Raw genomic sequence first — 22,828 nt, forward strand, 5'->3', positions numbered from 1 at the left:
ACACCATTATGCTGTGGTGTTCCAGGTGGCGTGAGTAGTGAAACTATTTCACATTGTTTTTAACTGAAGGCCAAACTCGTAACTCAAATACTCTTCTCTACGATCAGATCGTAGAAACTTTATTTTCTTGTTACGATGATTTTTCACTTCACTCTGAAATTCTTTGAACTTTTCAAATGTTTCAGACTTATGTTTCATCAAGTAGATATACTCATATCTGCTCAAATCATCTGTGAAGATCAGAAAATAATGATACCTGTCGCGAGCCTCAATATTCATCGGACCACATACATCAGTATGTATGATTTCCAACAAATCTGTTGCTCGCTCCATTGTTCCGAAGAACAGAGTCTTAGTCATCTTGCCCATGAGGTATGGTTCGCAAGCATCAACTGATTCATAATCAAGTGATTCCAAAAGCCCATCAGCATGGAGTTTCTTCATGCGCTTTACACCAATATGACCTAAACGGCAGTGCCACAAATAAGTTGCACTATCATTATTAACTTTGCATCTTTTGCTTTCAATATTATGATTATGTGTATCACTACGATCGAGATCCAACGAACTATTTTCATTGGGTGTGTAACCATATAAGGTTTTATTCATGTAAACAGAACAACAATTTATTCTCTTACTTAAATGAATAACCGTATTACAATAAACATGATAAAATCATATTCATGCTCAACGCAAACACCAAATAACACTTATTTAGGTTCAACACTAATCCCGAAATTATAGGGAGTGTGCGATGATGATCATATCAATCTTGGAACCACTTCCAACACACATCGTCACTTCACCCTTAACTAGTCTCTGTTTATTCTGCAACTCCCGTTTCGAGTTACTACTCTTAGCAACTGAACTAGTATCAAATACCGAGGGGTTGCTATAAACACTAGTAAAGTACACATCAATAACATGTATATCAAATATACTTATGTTCACTTTGCCATCCTTCTTATCCGCCAATCACTTGGGGTAGTTCCGCTTCCAGTGACCAGTCCCTTTGCAGTAGAAGCACTTAGTCTCAGGCTTAGGACCAGACTTGGGCTTCTTCACTTGAGCAGCAACTTCCTTGCCGTTCTTCTTGAAGTTCCCCTTCTTCCCTTTGCCCTTTTCTTGAAACTAGTGGTCTTGTCAACCATCAACACTTGATGTTTTTCTTGATTTCTACCTTCGTTGATTTCAGCATCACAAAGAGCTTGGGAGTTGTTTCCGTTATCCCTTGCATATTATAGTTCATCACAAAGTTCTACTAACTTGGTGATGGTGACTAGAGAATTCTGTCAATCACTATCTTATCTGGAAGATTAACTCCCACTTGATTCAAGCGATTGTAGTACCCAGACAATCTGAGCACATGCTCACTAGTTGAGCGATTCTCCTCCATCTTTTAGCTATAGAACTTATTGGATACTTTATATCTCTCAACTCGGGTATTTGCTTGAAATATTAACTTCAACTCCTGGAACATCTCATATGGTCCATGACGTTCAAAACGTCTTTGAAGTCCCGATTCTAAGCCATTAAGCATGGTGCACTAAACTATCAATTAGTCATCATATTGAGCTAGCCAAACGTTCATAACGTCTGCATCTGCTCCTGCAATAGGTCTGTCACCTAGCGGTGCATCAAGGACATAATTCTTCTGTGCAGCAATGAGGATAAACCTCAGATCACGGATCCAATCCGCATCGTTGCTACTAACATCTTTCAACACAATTTTCTCTAGGAACATATCAAAATAAACACAGGGAAGCAACAATGCGAGCTATTGATCTACAACATAATTTGCAAAATACTACCAGGACTAAGTTCATGATAAATTTAAGTTCAATTAATCATATTACTTAAGAACCCCCACTTAGATAGACATCCCTCTAATCCTCTAAGTGATCACGTGATCCAAATCAACTAAACCATGTCCGATCATCACGTGAGATGGAGCAGTTTCATTGGTGAACATCACTATGTTGATCATATCTACTATATGATTCACGCTTGAACTTTCGGTCTCCGTGTTTCGAGGCCATATCTGTATATGCTTGGCTCGTCAAGTATAACCTGAGTATTCCGCGTGTGCAACTGTTTTGCACCCGTTGTATTTGAACGTAGAGCCTATCACACCCGATCATCACGTGGTGTCTCAGCACGAAGAACTTTCACAACGGTGCATACTCAGGGAGAACACTTCTTGATAATTAGTGAGAGATCATCTTAAAATGCTACCGTCAAACTAAGCAAAATAAGATGTATAAAAGATAAACATCATATGCAATCAAAATATGTGACATGATATGGCCATCATCATCTTGCGCCTTTGATTTCCATCTCCAAAGTACTGTCATGATCTCTATCGTCACCGGCATGACACCATGATCTCCATCATCTTGATCTATATCAATGTGTCGTCATGTGGTCGTCTCGCCAACAATTGCTCTTGCAACTATTGCTATCGCATAGCGATAAAGTAAAGCAATTATTGGACGCTTGCATCTTATGCAATAGAGAGACAACCATAAGGATTTTGCCAGTTGCCGATAACTTCAACAAAACATGATCATCTCATACAACAACTTATATCTCATCACGTCTTGACCATATCACGTCACGTCTTGACCATATCACATCACAACATGCCCTGCAAAAACAAGTTAGACGTCCTCTACTTTGTTGTTGCAAGTTTTATGTGGCTGCTATGGGCTTAGCAAGAACCGTTCTTACCTACGCATCAAAAACCACAACGATAGTTTGTCAAGTTAGTGCTGTTTTAACCTTCGCAAGGACCGGGCGTAGCCACACTCGGTTCAACTAAAGTTGGAGAAACTGATACCCGCCAGCCACCTGTGTGCAAAGCACGTCGGTAGAACCAGTCTCGCGTAAGCGTACGCGTAATGTCGGTCCGGGCCGCTTCATCCAACAATACCGCCGAACCAAAGTATGACATGCTGGTAAGCAGTATGACTTATATCGCCCACAACTCACTTGTGTTCTACTCGTGCATATAACATCAACACATAAAATCTAGGCTCTGATACCACTGTTGGGGAACGTAGTAATTTCAAAAATTTCCTACGCACACGCAAGATCATGGTGATGCATAGCAACGAGAGGGGAGAGTGTTGTCTACGTACCCTCGTAGACTGGAAGCGGAAGTGTTATGACAACGCGGTTGATGTAGTCGTACGTCTTCACGGCGTGACCGGTCAAGCACCGAAACTACGTCACCTCCGAGTTCTAGCACACGTTCAGCTCGATGACGATCCCCGGACTCCGATCCAGCAAAGTGTCGGGGAAGAGTTCCGTCAGCACGACGGCGTGGTGACGATCTTGATGTACTACCGTCGTAGGGCTTCGCCTAAGCACCGCTACAATATTATCGAGGATTATGGTGGAAGGGGGCACCTAACACGGCTAAGAATATGATCACGTGGATCAACTTGTGTGTCTATGGGGTGCCCCTGCCCCCGTATATAAAGGAGCAAGGGGGAGGCCGGCCGGCCCTTGTGGGCGCGCCAAGGAGGAGTAGACTCCTAGTTGGAGTAGGTTTCTACCTTTCCTAGTCCAACTAGGAGAAGGGGGGAAAGGGGGGAAGAGGGGAAGGAAGGGAGAGAGGGCCGCGCCCCAAACCCCTTGTCCAATTCAGACTGGGCTTGGGAGGGGCGCGCGTCACCTCCTGGTCCTTCCCACTAAGGCCCATTAAGGCCCATTGCTTCTTCCTCGTATTCCCGTAACTCCCCGGTACCTCCGAAAATACCCGAACCACTCGAAACCTTTCCGATGTCCGAATATAGTCGTCCAATATATCGATCTTTATGTCTCGACCATTTCGAGACTCCTTGTCATGTCCCCGATCTCATCCGGGACTCCGAACTCCTTCGGTACATCAAAACTCATAAACTCATAATATAACTGTCATCGAAACCTTAAGCGTGCGGACCCTACGGGTTCGAGAACAATGTAGACATGACCGAGACATGTCTCCGGTCAATAACCAATAGCGGAACCTGGATGCTCATATTGGCTCCCACATATTCTACGAAGATCTTTATTGGTCAGACCGCATAACAATATACGTTGTTCCCTTTGTCATCGGTATGTTACTTGCCCGAGATTCAATCGTCGGTATCTCAATACCTAGTTCAATCTCGTTACTGGCAAGTCTCTTTACTCGTTTCGTAATACATCATCTCGCAACTAACTCATTAGCTGCAATGCTTGCAAGGCTTATGTGATGTGCATTACCGAGAGGGCCCAGAGATACCTCTCCGACAAACGGAGTGACAAATCCTAATCTCGAAATACGCCAACCCAACATGTACCTTTGGAGACACCTGTAGAGCTCCTTTATAATCACCCAGTTACGTTGTGACGTTTGGTAGCACACAAAGTGTTCCTCCGGCAAACGGGAGTTGCATAATCTCATAGTCATAGGAACATGTTGTCAGATCACGGGTTCCGGCAGACCCTTAAGGTTCGAACACTGAGGTGCGCGCGGAGATCACGCCTTCGACCTCTCCGTCTCGCAAGGATCTAGACTACTGAAAGAACTGCACAAGAGACACAAGATTTATACTGGTTCGGGCCACCGTTGTGGTGTAATACCCTACTCCAGTGTGTGGTTGGTGGATTGCCTCCTGGGGCTAGTGATGATGAACAATACAAGGAAGAACAGCCTCGCGAGGGTCTGTTCTTAGTTGGGGTGATGAACTGCTAGGAGGAGTTCAGTCACCCCTCTCTCTCTCTCACTCACTCTGATTTTCTCTCACTTGTCGACCCCTGGAACCCCGGGGGTGGCTAGTCCTATTTATAGAGGCCCTGGTCCTCTTCCCAAATATTGAGCGGGAAGGGAGCCAACAATGGTGTGCTAATTTGAAGGGGGACAGCAAGTATCAACTACCCTGACAAAAGTTGGTCTCCGCCTGCCAAAGGCTCTGTGGTGACGCCATGCTGGGCTCCATGGTGACCTCCGTCTCGTAGTCCTCCTGGTCTTGGTCTCGTTGCACTGAAATGGCAACCTTTGCCTGATGCCTCGATACTCCGCGGCTGCGCTTGCCCCCTTTGCACCAAAGAGGAAAGAAGGACGCTGTGCACGCTGGCGCCCTCCTGGCGCCCTGAGTCGTCATGGCTTGCGTCATGGGCACCTCGCGAGGTACCCTGCCTTGATCTCTCCGCCTCCTCGCGAGCCAGCCTAATGAGGCTGCGCCTAAAGATGCGCCGTGTCGTCCGCCCCGCGAGGCTTGGCCCCTCGCGAGGGTCTTGAGTCTTGTGTTGATGAAGATGGGCCGCGCTGGGCCCCATTTGAGCCACGCCATAGGCCGCAGGCAGGCAAGTCTGGGGACCCCCGTTCCCAGAACGCCGACAGTAGCCCCCGGGCCCAAGGCGCGCATGGGCTTGGCCGTGCTGAGAGGCGAAAGGGCAAGGGCGAAGCACCGCGGGCCCTAACAGCCTGCAGCCTTGGGCGCCGCATGGCGGCTGATTGGACATGGGCGTCTCCACTTCCCCACGACGCCTCGGTGATCGCGTGAGTTGGACAAGTCCCTGCATGCAGATCGTGTCATGATTACCTGTGATCGTGGAGGCCGGCGGTTGGCCTTCGCCGGCTATAAGTACGGAGTGGTGCGTGTTCCCTTCTAGTCCATCTCTTCTTGTTTTCTCCTTTGCCCCAATTCTTGCTCCGGCTTGGTGTGATGGCTCCATCGAGGAGGTACTCGGCTGCGGAGAAGGGGAAGGCCCTCCAGGTCGATCCTGCCTCTCCCCCGCCCAAGCGCAGTCGCGGGCGCCCTCGGAAGCATTCTGTGGCCGCCCCAGTAGCGTCTGGTGGCCATGGGGGCGGCTCCCAGCGCGGAGGCAGGCGAGCCGCTGTGGCCGAGGGACGCGCCTGGGTTGCGCGCTCCCCCAGGCCGCGCTTTCACGCTGCGCAGGTGCTGCCAGAGTTCTTCGTCTGGTCGGCGGAGCCGACTAGCGCCCGGCTCCAACTCCCTCGCTTCCTCCTTCGTGAACTCCCGGCCGGTGCTCCTGGCAGCCTCTGGCTCCAGGCGGAGGGCTGTTGTAGCAGGTCCTCATGGGTCGCGCTGGAGGTCTCCGCCAACGGGGGCTTGGCCTTAACTTGTGGCTGGCAGGCGTTTGCCCGCGCTCGCGACCTGGGGCGCCGGTGCACCCTGCACTTCAGTTTTGACGGCGACGCCACCCTCTATGTGAGGGTGTTTGGGGAAGATGGTCACCGTGCGGGGTGTTGCCCTGAGGACGACGACCGCGGGCGGGGGCCCTGCTTCGACGGTGATGGAGGAGATAGCGCCCGCGCGGATGGCGGCGCCCGAGACTCCCCAAGCTTCGTCAACTCTTCCTCGAGCGACTCCTCCAGCGGTGGCCGCAGTCAACCCCCGCGCCGTCGAGCTTGCTTGGGAGGTGATGGCTCGTCCGCCCGCCGTCGTGCCCCGGTGAAGCGCGAGAGGGAGTCTGCCTGAGGCCCAGAGGCAGCCCGGGTTGCCTCCGCGGGTCGATGTGATGAGGGCCGCGCCGGGCTCGTCCTTTCCTTTTCCTTTTGTTTCCTGTGTAAGTCAAAACAGCTGCATGGAGCCCCGCTGGGGCATGTTGGGAATTATTGCCGTTTTAGCCATTACCTTGATCTTATTTTTGCGCCTCTTGACTACACGCCTGTGCGTAGATAGTTTTTGACCCCCGCCGGGGGGGGCGACCGACCCAGGCCCTGTGTGCGCGTCGCGGTGCCCGAGGGGCACGGACTAGAGGGGTGCTCCTGTAACTTGCCCGGGCCATGAAACCTTCCAGCGACTAGAGCAGAAACGCTCGCGAGGATGTTTGAGTACCATCCCTCACGAGGTCGTTTATGAGAGAAACCAAAGCGAGGAGCGAAAATCGACGAACCACAAATCAGCAACAGCGATAAATTCAATAAGACTTCAAATGCAAGTAAACACGTCAACTGCGGAAAGCAAATGAAAAAGCCGCGTCCGGCACCTAATCTAGTCTTCGACATCTTCTCACCAGCGCGGAGCTAAGTGCTGCCACTGGGCGTGGGAGGGAGCCCCAGGGCCTGAGGCCGGCGCTCTTGAGACTCCAGGGCGTGTACAGCCCCACTCATTATTACGTAAGAGTGTCACGGGGCGGCGAGCTTCACAGGCATTGGCCTTGCTTCACAGGCTCCGGGCCTTTTCCAAAACGCGATAGCTTCACAGGCACTCGCCTTGCTTCACAGGCTTCGGGCCTTTCCCAAAACGCGATAGCTTCACAGGCACTCGCCTTGCTTCACAGGCTCCGGGCCTTTCCCAAAACGCGATAGCTTCACAGGCACTCGCCTTGCTTCACAGGCTCCGGGCCTTTCCCAAAACGCGATAGCTTCACAGGCACTCGCCTTGATTCACAGGCTCCGGGCCTTTCCCAGAACGCGATAGCTTCACAGGCACTCGCCTTGCTTCACAGGCTCCGGGCCTTTCCCAAAACGCGATAGCTTCACAGGCACTCGCCTTGCCTCACAGGCTCCGGGCCTTTCCCAAAACGCGATAGCTTCACAGGCACTCGCCTTGCTTCACAGGCTCCGGGCCTTTCCCAAAACGCGATAGCTTCACAGGCACTCGCCTTGCTTCACAGGCTCCGGGCCTTTTAGGGGTAGAACCTCCGGAGGTGCTGGATGTTCCACGCGTTCTGGACCGGCTCCCCCTCTTGAGTCTCCAAGCGCACGGAGCCCGGCCTGGAAACATGAACAACCTTGAACGGGCCCTCCCACATGGGAGAGAGCTTGTGCAGCCCCTCCCTGGAGAGAACCCGCCTGAGTACGAGGTCTCCTACCTCGAGGGTCCTGGGGCAGATGTTGCGGCAGTGATATCGTCGTAGCGCCTGTTGGTACCTTGCCGCCCGCAGCGCGGCTTCCCGGCGGCGCCCCTCCCCCAACACGAGGTCCATCCCCCGCATGGTGTTCTGCTGCGTCTCGTCGAATGCCAGGACCCGCGCGGAGCAATGCCTGACCTCGTGAGGAAGGACTGCTTCGGCTCCATAGACCAGGAAGAACGGGGTCTCCCCAGTAGGTTTGGTCGCGGTAGTGCGGATGGACCACAACACGGACTGGAGCTCGTCGTACCAACCTCTGCCGCAAGCCTCCAACTTATTCTTGAATGTCCTGGTCTTGAGGCCCCTCAGGACCTCCGCGTTGGCGCGTTCGGCCTGCCCATTGCTTCGCGGGTGTGCCACCGAAGCGTAGCATATCTGCGTCCCAAGGTTAGCACAGTATGTTTTGAAGAGATTACTGGTGAACTGCGAACCGTTGTCTGTGATGATGCGATTCGGCACCCCGAACCGGCTCATGATCCCCCTGATGAACTTGACTGCGGAGCCAGCGGGGATGGTACGGACAGCCTCCACTTCTGCCCACTTGGTGAACTTGTCAATGGCGACGTAGAGGTAGCGGTAGCCCCCTGGCGCCCGAGGGAACGGGCCCAGAATATCCAATCCCCAAACTGTGAATGGCCATGAGATGGGTATAGTCTGCAGGCCCCCCGCTGGTTGATGGATCTTCTTGGAATGAAACTGGCAGGCCTCACAAGCCTTTACCAATTCGATTGCGTCATTGAGCGCAGTGGGCCAATAGAACCCACTACGGAATGCCTTGCCGACGAGGGTCCGTGATGATGAGTGGTGTCCACAGTCTCTGCCGTGTATGTCCTCCAGTAGTTCCTTTCCTTGCTCCCTGGAGATGCAGCGCAGAGATACACCGTTTGGTCGCTTCCGGTAAAGTTCTCCATCTCTGATGCAGTATGCCGTGGCCTGCCGCGCTACATGCTCTGCTTCCTCTTCCTTTTCCGGTAGGGCCCCTTGCGTTAAATAACTCCGGAGTTCTGTGATCCAGCACTCCTCCTGAGGTTTCATCGTCAGGAGCAGGCGTGCTCCTGAGGTCGGTCCACAGACCGGGGCTCCCGAGGCTGGCGGCTGGGGGAGCTCCTCTCGAGACTGAGCGATGTTTGATAACGTCGGCTGTGCTGAAGATTTGAAGAGCCGCTCTTCAAAGACACCGGGCTCCTGCGGCAACTGCCTGGATGCCCGCCCGGCTATGTTGTCAGCTTCCTGATTGGTGCCACGGGGCACGTGCTTCAGCTCCAGCCCCCAGAACTGCTTTTCCATCCTGCGGACCTCCGCTAGGTAGGCCTCCATATGCTCGTCCTTCGGCTCGTACACCTTGTTGGAGAAGTTGACTAGGAGCTGTGAGTCGCCCTTGACGGTGAGGCATTTCACTCCCAGGGCTACCGCGGCCTTCAACCCGGCTATCAGTCCCTCATATTCTGCTATGTTGTTGGAGACCTTTTCACCTTGCTGGAAACAGAGCTGTACGGCATAGTAGAGCTTATCCTGAGTGGGTGATATCAGCACCGCACCAGCCCCCGCGCCGTGCCTGGAGAACGCCCCATCGAAGTACATGACCCAGCCTTCCGGCGCCTCACTCCCTGGAGAGAGGGACCGATCCTCGTTGTCCCTGAGGCCTGGTGCCTCCACCCATTCTGCCACGAAATCCGCCAATGCTGCTCCTTTGATGACCCTGGTTGTGCTGAACTCGAGCTGAAACGCCTGCAGCTCCATGTTCCACTCGGCGACCCTTCCGGCTGAGTTAGGGCTCCTGAGCACTCTCTCCAAGGGGTACGATGAGACGACTTTGATGGGATGAGCCTGGAAGTAGTGACGCAGCTTACGCGAGGCTACCAGTAGCGCGAGGAGGAGCTTCTGAGGCATTGGGTACCGTGCCCTCGCGTCCCGTAACACCGTGCTAACAAAGTAGACTGGATGCTCGACAAGGCTGAGAGCATCTGGGGTCGCGGCGCCCTCGGGAGGTAAGGGCGCCTCACGAGATGACATGGCCTCAGGAGGTGGATCATCCGGGCGTGCGGCCTCTTCTGCCTCCGGTGCATTCTTCGGCAGCTGACCCTTCTCAACTGCGGTTGTAGCTTCTGCAGGCTTTCCTTGTTCCCGTTTTGTCTTGCCTCGGGCTGCCGCTGCGGTCTTGGCTCGGCGCTCCTCCCTAACCGCCACCAGGGCTGCGCTGGCGGAGTAGGGAGTGGCGGCGAGGTAAAGCAGCAGGGGCTCTTGAGGGCGCGGAGCCACCATGACTGGGGGACTGGTCAGGTACCTCTTGAGATCTTGAAACGCCTCATCTGCCTCTTCAGTCCATTCAAAGGGCCCCCTTTTCTTCATCAGCTGAAAGAAAGGCAACGCTCGCTTCCCCAATTTGGAGATGAAGCGCCCTAGCGCGATCACGCGCCCAGTGAGCTTCTGCATTTCTCTGAGGGTCTTTGGCGGGCTCATGTCCTCGACCGCCTTGACCTTCTCGGGGTTGGCCTCGATGCCACGATGGGACACAAGAAATCCCAAAAGCTTGCTCGAGGGGACGCCAAACACACATTTCTCCGGATTGAGCCGCAGGTTTACTGCGTCGAGGCTCGCGAAGGTCTCCTCCAGGTCTTGTATCAGGGTCTTGGCCTCCCGAGATTTTACTACAATGTCATCAACGTAGGCTTCGACATTCTTTCCGAGTTGCGGGCCCAAGGTGATGTCCATCAGCCGCTGAAAGGTTGCCCCTGCGTTACGCAGTCCGAACGGCATGCATGTATAGCAGTATACCCCGCACGGGGTCAAGAAGGCGGTCTTCTCAACGTCTTCTACCGCCATCTTGATCTGGTGATACCCGGAGAAGGCGTCCAGGAAGCATAGCAGGTCGCACTCCGCAGTGGAATCGACGATCTGGTCGATGCGGGGGAGCGGAAACGGATCTTGTGGGCATGCCTTGTGGAGGTTGGTGAAGTCGACACACATGCGTTCCTTCCCCCCTTTCTTGGGCACAACGACAGGGTTGGCCAACCAATCCAGGTATCGGACCTCGCGAATGACTCCAGCGGCTTCTAGCTTGCGGGTCTCTTGGACAATGAAAGCCTGCTTCTCCACGGACTGCCGCCTGGCCTTCTGCTTCACGGGGTGTACATTTGGGCACACGTTGAGGTGATGCTCGATGACACTCCTGGGAATCCCCACCAGTTGATCGGGCTCCCAAGAAAATACCTTCTTATTCGCGCGCAGGAACTTGACCAAGGCCTCCTCCTGCTCAGGCTCAAGGTTGGCGCATATGGTGAAAGTGGCACTGGAGGACCCGTCCTCGTCGACGGGTATCTGCTTGGTTTCTGCCTTGTCCTGGGTGAACAACTGCTTCTTCTTGGCGGGCGCAGCCCCCTTGGGCTCAGGGGTCTCCGCGTTGACGGGCCGTGCCGATGCCGCCGTCTTGAAGGCGAGCTTGAGTACTCGCAGGGCGTCCCCGGTGTCCCCGTGCACGGCGAGGGTACCACTGCTCCCGGGCATCTTCATGAGGTTGTACGCCGGGTGCGTGGCGGCCATGAACTGAGCCAGTGCCGGGTAGCCGAGGATGGAGTTATAAGGAAGGCCGATGGGGGCGATGTCGAAGTCGACCATCTCCGTGTGGAAGTTGTCGTAGGTGCCGAAGGTTACCGGGAGCCGGATCTGTCCCAGGGAGTCGGATGATCCGCCCCCGACGCCCGAGAAAGATCGGCTGGGTTGCAGCCGCTCCCGGGGTATGCAGAGGAGGTCGAAAGTCTCGACCGAAAGCACGCTGAGGCCCACGCCGCCGTCAACGAGGGTTCTGGTGACGACCACCTGGCAGATGGTGGGGGTGCACAATAGGGGGAGCGCGCCCGAGCCGACCGGGTTGGTGGGGCGGTCCTCCGAGCTGAAGGTCAGACCGACCTCGCGCACTGCCCGGTCCGGGGGAGCCCCCTGCCGTGCGGAAGCGGTGCTAACCCGGCGGGCAAAAGGCTTGACGTGGCGACTCGTGGGCGGCACCTGCGAGCCGCCCAGGAGGGCCGCAACGACCGGAGGCGCCGATGTTGCGGTGCAGTTACTCTGTCGCGTAGGCGGATGCTGGGGTGGTGCTTGCCGCTCGTTTCCCGCCGGGCCGGTGGCGGTGTTGACGGCGGGCGACGGGGGACAACGAGAACGCCCACCGGCGAGGCCCGCTGGGGCGACGCGAGCTCGACTGGCGCCGTACATGGATGCAGCGACCAGAGGAGGACGGAGCGGCGGAAGACGGATTCCGGCGCACCCCTACCTGGCGCACCAAATGTCGGATCACGGGTTCCGGTAGACCCTTAAGGTTCGAACACTGGGGTGCGCGCGGAGATCACGCCTTCGACCTCCCCGTCTCGCAAGGATCTAGACTACTGAAAGAATTGCACAAGAGACACAAGATTTATACTGGTTCGGGCCACCGTTGTGGTGTAATACCCTACTCCAGTGTGTGGTTGGTGGATTGCCTCCTGGGGCTGGTAATGATGAACAATACAAGGAAGAACCGCCTCGCGAGGGTCTGTTCTTAGTTGGGGTGATGAACTACTAGGAGGAGTTCAGTCACCCCTCTCTCTCTCTCACTCACTCTGATTTTCTCTCACTTGTCGACCCCTGGAACCCCGGGGGTGGCTAGTCCTATTTATAGAGGCCCTGGTCCTCTTCCCAAATATTGAGCGGGAAGGGAGCCAACAATGGCAGGCTAATTTGAAGGGGGACAACAAGTATCAACTACCTTGACAAAAGTTGGTCTCCGCCTGCCAAAGGCTCTATGGTGACGCCGTGCTGGCCTCCATGGTGACCTCCGTCTCGTAGTCCTCCTGGTCTTGGTCTTGTTGCACCGAAATGGCAACCTTTGCCTCATGCCTCGGTACTCCGCGGCTGCGCTTGCCCCCTTTGCACCAAAGAGGAAAGAAGGACGCTGCGCGCGCTGGCGCCCTCCTAGCGCCCTGAGTCGTCATGGCTTGCGTCATGGGCACCTCGCGAGGTACCCTGCCTTGATCTCTCCGCCTCCTCGCGAGCCAGCCTGATGAGGCTGCGCCTGAAGATGCGCCGTGTCGTCCGCCCCACGAGGCTTGGCCCCTCACGAGGGTCTTGAGTCTTGTGTTGATGAAGATGGGCCGCGCTGGGCCCCATTTGAGCCACGCCGCAGGCCGCAGGCAGGCAAGTCTGGGGACCCCCGTTTCCAGAACGCCGACACATGTATAAGTCATGAAGAAAGCGATAGCAACATACTAAACGATCGGGTGGTAAGCTAATGGAATGGGTCATGTCAATCACATCATTCTTCTAATGATGTGATCCCGTTAATCAAATAACAACTCTTTTGTTCATGGTTAGGAAAGATAACCATCTTTGATTAACGAGCTAGTCAAGTAGAGGCATACTAGTGACACTTTGTTTGTCTATGTATTCACACATGTATTATGTTTCCGGTTAATACAATTCTAGCATGAATAATAAACATTTATCATGATATAAGGAAATAAATAATAACTTTATTATTGCCTCTAGGGCATATTTCCTTCAGTGATTCCCTTAGTGGTGTCATGTGAACGTCGACTACATGACACTTCACCATATTTGGGTCTAAGGGAATGCATTGTGGAGTAGTTATTAGATGATGGGTTGCGAGAGTGATAGAAGCTTAAACCCTAGTTTATGCGCAATTCCGTAACACTAAAAAAAATACACTTCCGTGATGATACGTGTTTGTCACAGTAGGTCGCTTTTTTTGTCATGCATGTACATCCATGACAAATTTATGACAGAATCAAGATAGTCATACCTGTGCTGTCGTAGAAGTTCTCCATGACATTACCAAAATTATCATCACGGAAGTGTCCACTTCCATGACGATAAATCGCGCGTCACAGAAGTGCTTTCGTCAAGGGTGACCGACACGTGGCATCCACCGTAACGGAACACCGTGAAGCTATCGGGTCGGGTTTTGGATCCGATAACCCGTTAACAGCCCCGACCAATGGGGATTTTCCACGTGTAAAATCACCATTGCTAGAGGAAACACATGTCGGCTCATCGTTGGGACAGATGTCATCCGCTCACTGGACAGAAGGCGCCTATGATACGTCGACACGTGGCACGGCCCAACAAGTTTAAATGGGTCGGCCCAACTAAAGGCCCACAAGATTTTGCGGACCATAATGGGCCGGCCCAGCTAAAGGCCCACGAGATTTTGCGGACCATAATGGGCTGGTCCAGCTAAAGGCCCACAAGATTTCGCAGGCCATAATGGGCCGGCCCAGGTAAAGGCCCACAAAATTCTTGCGGATCATAATGGGCCGGCCCAGCTAAAGGCCCACGAGATCCGACATTAATGGGCCGGCCCAGCTGTAGGCCCACAAGATTTTGAGGACCCTAGTAGGCCGACCCGTTAACTGGTTGCCATGTTTTGGGCCAAATGCCGGCCCATATTTGATCCGGTCTATTAATGTCCTGCCACGCTCCGGGCCTAATAGTGGCCCATATGAGATCCGGCCCGTTAAAAGCCTACCACGTTCTGGGCCAAATTACGGCCCAGATCAGGTCCGGCCCTTTAAGAGGGTTTGGGCCTAATTATGGCCCATATTAGATTCGGCCCGTCAATTGGACACTATGCTTTTGGGCCCACTTGCTAAAGGCCCACTTAGTAATTCGGCCTGATATTAGTTTTGGCCTGTTAAGGGCCCGTTTAACATTTCGGCCCTATATTAATTTCAGCTTGTTAAAAGCCCGTCATATAGTTGGGCCTAACTACGACCCGGTTTGCATCCGGCCTGCTCGCAGCCGATATTTGATTGGGCCAAACAAGGACCGAGACAATTTTTCGGCCTGTTAAAAGCCCGTGATTCGATTCGCACAATCATGGGCTGGGGTTCATTTCGGGCTGCTGCCGGCCCGTGAGCTGATCGGCACATTTCAGGCCCAACCTACATCGTGATTGCATGACGGCCCGATTATGTATCGTAATTTTATGGTTTGGTCGGTTTACTGCGAAGACAGGATATATATACAGTAAAATAACTGCAGCATCGTGAATAAGAAAAAACCTATACTATACAATAAAGAAATTATGGCATATTACATCCACTAGGCATCAAAGTTGGCCACTATGATAATAAAGCACAAGCAGACAGCAGATTACATACACTAGGCATCAAAGATCCCCACCAGTGCAAATAAACACGCCGACAAAATAATATACAAAACCGACAACACTTCAATAGAGTTCAAGAAAGGTTAGCCCTGCTGGGGAGCTGCAGCACAAGCAGCTGAGCAAGATGATGAGACTATGCTTGTTCAACATTTATATCTTCCTCACTCTGAAAGATAAACAAGCAGACAAATGACATGTTTTGCACATAAAAGTATCAGTGCTGACAATTCATCACATTTCTTACTGACGAATAAAGTGACACAGTTTAAATTTGCATTAACACAATATGGTATTGTTCAGGTCAAGACATGGCAGGAAATGACATTGTGAAGGAGTTGGCAGCTTCACGACACCACTGGATTACAGATCAAGAACTCATAAGTATCAATGGTTAGTGTGCTGTCAATTTATACCATTTCAGATTGGCAAATAAAGAGACGGTTTAAATAATAGTAGAATGATATGACATTGTTCATAGTTAAGACATTTCAGAATATGACATTGTGCTGTAGTGGGTAGGTTCACCACACCACTGGATTACAGATGAAGAACAGAAGCATACATGCAGTGCAAAAGAGGATCACTTGCTCTGTATAGTTTAATTTACATGGTATGAAGAAGGAACTTGGTTGTACAACTGAAAACTTAAATTGAGAAAGGATGAACTTTTGTTTATGAACTACATATAATAAACTTTAAACAAGCAATTAGATGCAAACACCAAAAATAAACAGCTGTTGCAGTCATGCCTAACCAAATATATACAACAAAGTTTGAAGGCTTGAGATGGACAAACTTACATTATTGGTGAAGACAGGCTCTATAAATGCCTTGTCCATGCTGATGGGGGGCAATTCAAGAAGTTTACCACAGAATCTTCTTCAAAAGCATTGCCTTTATTCTACATTTTGTTAAGAGTAAATATAGATGTGATAATATATGAAAAATGGAGAATTTTAAGATAAGATGAAGAGTGATGCTACATAACCAAGTAGCTATAAATGTAAGTGCAGTGATACAGGCAAAAGGTACAGCCAAGAGCAATGCACAACTAAACTTCTTCAGTACCAACCTTATGGTAAGAGTAGATATAGATCTGATGTGTAGAAAATGGAGGGCAAAGGAAAATAAGCTGCAGAGTGATGGTACATGAACAACAACCTGTCATTATAAGTACACTGATAAAGGACAACATGTACTTACAAGAACAATGTAGAGCTAAAAAAACATTGGCATTGGATATATTCTACACTAATGTAACCATTCATACAAATCAGATAATTTGGAGCGAACAATTGATAAGCAAGCTATCATGCATACTGCTGTCACATAATGAACCAGGTATGTATGCAAGTACAATGATACAGGACAACAGGTACTAACAAGAGCAAAGCAGCGGGCAGCATATTTGCGATATCCTGTCGTTCTTGTCAAATCGGAATTCTTCTTCGAGCAGATTTCCTGCAAAAAAGATCCATAAGGCACATGCGGAAAAGTAGAAGTTCAAATTGTCATGTGATTTCATAGACAGTACCTCATCCTGGGAACGAGACCAGTGCATAACAAGGTTTTTCCATTCAATGTCTTCTAAATTTAGCACATGAGACTTCACCGGAAATTCATTTATAGACTTGCCATCAAAGTGTGATTTCCTCAGGTAACACCGATACTGCTACAATGCTTCCTTGAAAAGCACAAGCAAGCTTTGCTCGTCATGACTATCCATATTGACCCTGACCTAGTTACAACAATGTAATGTAAATCATTGATGTGTTCAATCAGCAGAAAACAGGAAAATAATAACCATGAATAATAGCACTTACATGTAAGTTGGACAGGAAGATGTGAAAATGGTGTTTGTCTTCATAATAATCTTCCCATGATGGGAATATATGCACGTAGTCCCTAACAACATTGAAAGCATTGTCTTTTAAACTGGGAATAAATGGAATGGGGTTCCAATCTGCAGGAATTGGTCATCTCTGCAGTTGGGATAGGTCTTCGGCCGGTGGACTTGGTGTACTTTTTGCTGGAGTGGGATTTTTCTGTGGTACAACTGGTGCTATGGCAAATGAAATTGGTATACCTTTTGCTGGAGTGCAGGTCCTGTGTGGTGGGGCTAGTGGTGTGGCCAGTGAAGTATGGGTACAGTCTGCTGGAGTCGGTCCTATGTTTTGTGTCACTGGTTGTAAAACCAATATAAGTGGGGTGCTATCTGATTTCGCTGGCACCACCACGTTTTTCAAGGACTTTGCTGGTGCTCCTTCAGGTTCGGCAATCACCCTCTTCCTTTTTGATGTCTGATGCACAAGAACATCATTTGAGTGAAAAAACATGGTATGATGACAGATGGAATATGTATTGATAATGGATGGGCATGTCATCTCGACATATATGATGAGTAAACTAAGCAGATGGCGGAGAAACAAAGTAGAAGAAATGCAAGACAACATATGCAAGATACGCGTAATCAATAAAACCTTGCCAAATTAGAACAGGCACCTTGATGGGTGAACAGGACAGGCCATCTACCTTTGACTCCTCGAGGTTAGAATAGTCATGAGGATGATATTCTGAACAAGAATCAACAGATGGGGAGCGTACAAGTTTCATGGCTTCCAGAATGGCACTCAATGCCTTGCTGCCAATTTTGTAAGTCATTGCAGTGTTCCACAATATTCTTCTGATGCGCGGATTCTGATATTCACAGTAATTGCGTATAATATCTGAGAACCATGAAAACATAAATAGTTGTGAGATTATCTTTGTAATGCAGATGATATTCTAATATAGGGGCACCCCTGTAAACACTTGTGTGCTATCACTGGATTCTGATGAGAGAGCTCATGTGTGTTGTAATATGGTGCGTGCATTTATATAATCTGGCACAAGTACACAAAAAAACTAGGCTCCAAAAGTAAGGATAGCTGGCAGATGATAGGTTCATAATATACTATATAGAGAGTTTATTGCCAAACCATGATAACAAGAGCACACAACAACTAGGCAGATCATAGTGTACATAACAGGGGTACACCATAACCAGGATATATAAATCGGGAAAGTGGAACTGGCTGGAAATTACGGTGTTGTATTGCCGCTAGTAATTGAAAGCCTATCGATCACGTACAGGCCAGCTCTATCAGCTGTTGACTGCAGATGTCCCTGCTCCCCTTCCTGACAAGGAACATACTGTGATTCCCATACAGAACACCGCACGGGCCGCCGGCCGAACCACCGGCCCCACCGCCTGTGTTCCTCCGCCACCCCCACCCCCGCCCCCACCCGCGTCGAGTTTTCTTTGTTCGACGAGGCCCCACCACCGCACCCCACAACCACCGTCCTCACCCGAGCCCCTTCGATCGCACCGACGAACTCCGGCGAGCTCTGAAAAATCGACTGACCCAATTTTGAAATTTAGTCTACTGTGATTTATCTAGTGTGGAATATAAAAGGGGAAAACCATAAGCATTGCGAGTATGGTGTTGAGCGTGCCATGGCGGATCTAAAGGTGCAAACCGAACAAAGGCAACTTCACAACCAAGACAAGAAATCAGAGTAAAGCAGTGGCGATCTATTTTCTTGCTGCGATAAATAAGTTGAGCAGATACGAAAGAGTACCGCCTCTGGTGCGGCACCGTGTACGCATCTGCTGAGAATTTGACGGTGCTGCGGTAGCGATGGCTGTCGGCGGCGTGGAAGAAGATCTAGGAGGGTAGACGGTGGCGGCGGGGCGCAGTGGACGAGACGGTCGTAGGAGCGGCGCCGGCAAGGTGGACGACGGCGGGGATGAAGCGAGAGGACGGGATGCAGGGATCCCGGTCCGAAGCCGTGGATGAGAGAGGTCGATCTCTTGTAATGGACGGCGGCGTCGGGGTATTAGCTCCGGCATGGTGGAGGAGGACGGCGGTGGATGGGGTGGCGGACGGCGGCGGACGGAGGAGGGTGGGGTGGAGAGGGTGTTTTGGCGCCCACGGAGTACGAATGGGGAAAAGGGAGGTAGAGAGGAAGGGGAAACCATGTATTTAGGGCGCGCTTGTCTCAAATGCGAGGAAATTTACAAACTTAGCCCCCGTTTCAAATTTCTACTACATCACAGCAACACTAGTCGGTTGGGGATAGGACGGTAATCTCGCATACACCGAATATTTGCTGACGAGAGTTTGTTTTTGGCGCCCACCGTGTATGAATATGAATTGGGGAGGGAGTCGATTTCGGCCGAGGACACACTGTGTTTTGGCGCCCACCGTGTATGAATCCGTATGAGAGGCGGTTACGTCACGTTTGGGTGAAATTACAAACCTACCCCTATCGAAACCTATAGAAATCCAACATATAGGCTTTGCGTGGCAGGGATAGGCAGTAGTGATTTCCATCTCGCAGATTTTGGTTTCGGGCGGTTACTGCGCCCCGCATCGTTCAAATTTTGCAGAGTGCACGTTTACCGTGCCAACTCAATTCGAATCTCGTTTGTATTCTATTTTTTCGGGCGGGATCCATTTTCAATTGGAATTACATTCTATATACATCATTTTTATATATACTTTCAAAAGCACAACAAAGAATTCTACTCCTTTATATGTATAATATGATTTACAAATAAAACGATCTCGAAATCTTAAGGTTGAATTCGAAATTTTTTAACCAAATTATGTTCTACTAAAATGTATGGATCAGTAATATCTACATATTAAATAACATAGATGTGCGTGAATTCATATGAGTATGCATGTTTGATAGATCAATTTTGGTTCGAGTATGGATTACATGTATCATCATCTCGAATTCAAATATTTGAATCCCTTTTTTGTTCACTCCTTTCACGCCCATCTCTCTCGCATGCATGCTCCTTCAGGTAGCTATCACTCTCTTTTCTCCAGCTCACCCGCACGCTCACTTCATGTTGCTCCTATCCTCGCAAACATGGTCTCTCGACGTCTCCCTGGAGAAGTGTCACACTCTCCCTATCATTATAAATTACACGGTTTTCATTATCTCTCACGTCTCTACTGTTCTCTGGTATCACTCGGTACCTAAGCTTTCTTTTTCACCGCCAAACACACAGTCTCCACTCGTCTTTCACTTTGTCTTTCTCTCTATGGGATTCTCTCACACACCCTATATGTCTCTACATATGACTCATACCACTAAAATTACTCTCTCTATCTCTCCTGTAGACACAACATTTGTTGCGGTCTCCTTTTCGTCTCCATCCCAGACTGACATTATTCATTTGTTTACCGATCAGACAACCCCGACTACCGTCTCCTCTCTCTCTCTCTCACAGACACACACGCACAACTCCTGCTTCCACTCCCCTTCCCAACTACCGTCTCTCTCTCACACACACAAAACTCTCGCTTTCGCACCCCGACTCGTATTTCTCTCACAAACATTTATCGACTAGCTAGCCTCTAGATAGGTTTATACACCCGCACACTCGTGCTTCCACCATCGCATACATGTCTCTCTCCCGCTCCTTGTATCTATGTAGATTTTTCTTCCCTTCTTGAGACACGCCCTCTCGATCATGCACACACACACTATCTCCTCATTTTAAGCTGATACCTATCGCACACACACTCCTTGTGTCTTTGTCACACATGCACTCCGTCCTCCTCCACTCGCCCTCTCTCTCACACACACATGGGCTTTTTTCAACAACTAGCAAGATGCCCATGCGTTGCATGGAACATCAAGATGCATTTGTATGAGTAGTTTATCTTATGGGGGAAAAGGATGAACGAGGGAAGGTCTTATTTGCAAATGTGGAGAGGGGTGTGGGTATCTTTTTGCAAAATTGCCATAGTTTCCTTCCTATCTGTCAGATATAGATCGGACGGCCTATATTGCAGGATGGCAGGCACACGATCATCACCAACAATGCTTATTATAAGAGTAGGGATAAAAAATAGAGTTGGTGATGATGGTGGGCCTGCCATCCTGCAATGTAGGTCGTCTGATTTATATCTGATGGATAGGAAGGAAAATATGGCAATTTACCTGCACTCTTCACCACATTTGCAGATAAGGCCTTCCCTCGTTCATCCTTTTCTCCCACAAGATCTTGATGTTTCGTGCAACGCACGGGCATCTCGCTAGTAAGAGTAGAAATTAGACATATACCACTTCTCGAATCTTGAAACCAACAACATTCCTCCCTTATCTCATCAAAACCGCCAAAGGAATATATTTTGAGTGAAACATAACATATTTTTAGTGATATACGTATTTCAAAGCTAGACTTTTTTTCTATCAAATCGGTGAATATGTATTAATCCAGTGGCGGAGACAGGCCTGGGGCAGCTAGGGCTATAGCCCCAGGCCTAGAAACAACTTCCTTTGTAATTTCTTCATGCAAAGCATAGAAAATCATAGAAGTTCATCACTCAACATAGCACAGCCCCAGGCATAGTCTGCATCTAGCTCCGCCACTGTATTAATCTACTTTGATCGTGTGGCAACGCATTGGCACATTGCTAGTAGTTATTATAATTTTTTGGACACCAGACAAACGGTGGAGTACATATATGAAGAGAAGGGGCGCACGCACGCAGTCGGCCTCTCGCTGTCTCGCACACATGAGTGTTATGTAAAGGCGATGTTAACAAATAAACCCTATGTAACTCCCCGAGACCGATGTGCCAGGTGTCCTCCAGTTATTCGCTGTTGTGACCTTGTCATTTGCTTGCGTGTTGCATCTTATCATGTCATCTTGTGCATTGCATCATCATTTTTTCAAAACCTGCATCCGTCCGGGTTCTCCGAGTTCTCTCCGTTGTCCGTTCTGAGCCCAACCACACTTGCACGCGCCCGCGGCATGTCCGAAATATTATTTTTATAAGTGGCCGGAAAATGTTCTCGGAATGGGATGAAAGTTGACGTGCGGTGTTGTTTTATTGTCAGTAGACCGCCTGTCAAGTTTCATCGCATTCGGAGTCCGTTTAATGTCCCAACGTTAAACTATAGCGGCATTATAGCCGGGCACACGTCGGACGTTTTCGGTCTTCGAAAACTGTTGCCGGGCTTTCCCTCTCTTTCCTCTCTAGTCTGCCTGCACAGTCCGCTATCACCGCCAGGCCCCGAAACCCCTCCTTGCATGGTGCATCAACCCCCTCACGTGCGCGTCCGAACGTTGTCCCTAACCCGACCCGGACTGTCGCCACCGTTGTGTCCGGATCATCCCCGAACATCTACAAAACGTCTCCGTTTTCTTAATTGGGCTCCCTAGCCTATTTAACCCGACCATCCGATTTTAATCGGAGGGACGAGATAGCCCCTAATCTAACCCACACACTATATAAACTAGACCAACCCTAGATCCTAGGCAGTTTGTCCCTTCCATCAAATCCTAGCCGCTGCCACCCCAGTCTCTTCTCCGTTTCCGTGCCCGACCAACCATCGCGGCTCGTTCCCACAACCGCCTCTTTCCAGCTTCAGCGCCTCGTCCCTGAGCTCTCAGACGCCGCCGTTCCCGTCCATCACAGGCGACTGAAACCAGCAGGCCCCAGCGCTGTAGCACCTGATCCTCTTGGCCTCCAGCCGCAGTCGATGACACCCCCCCGTAACCCCGCACCTCGTCCCGATTCAGGAGGAGAGGAGCTCCTTCAGAAGCCTTTTCCTCGCCATCGCCGTTCGGCGCCGTCGGTGAGCCGTCCGCCAGGAACTACCTCGCGCCCTCGTCTCTCTCTGTCTCCTTCTCCTCCCTCTCTCGATTTTTCTTCTCTCTCTCATGTATCTCTCTCTCTCTCCCTGTACTGCAGCAGCAGGAGATCGCCATTTCGCGTCAGATCCGGCCGAGGACCGCTGAGGGAGTCC

This window comes from Triticum urartu, chromosome 3A (assembly GCF_056163025.1).
Source record: "Triticum urartu cultivar PI428250 chromosome 3A, HENAU_Tu73, whole genome shotgun sequence".
NCBI lineage: Eukaryota > Viridiplantae > Streptophyta > Magnoliopsida > Poales > Poaceae > Triticum > Triticum urartu.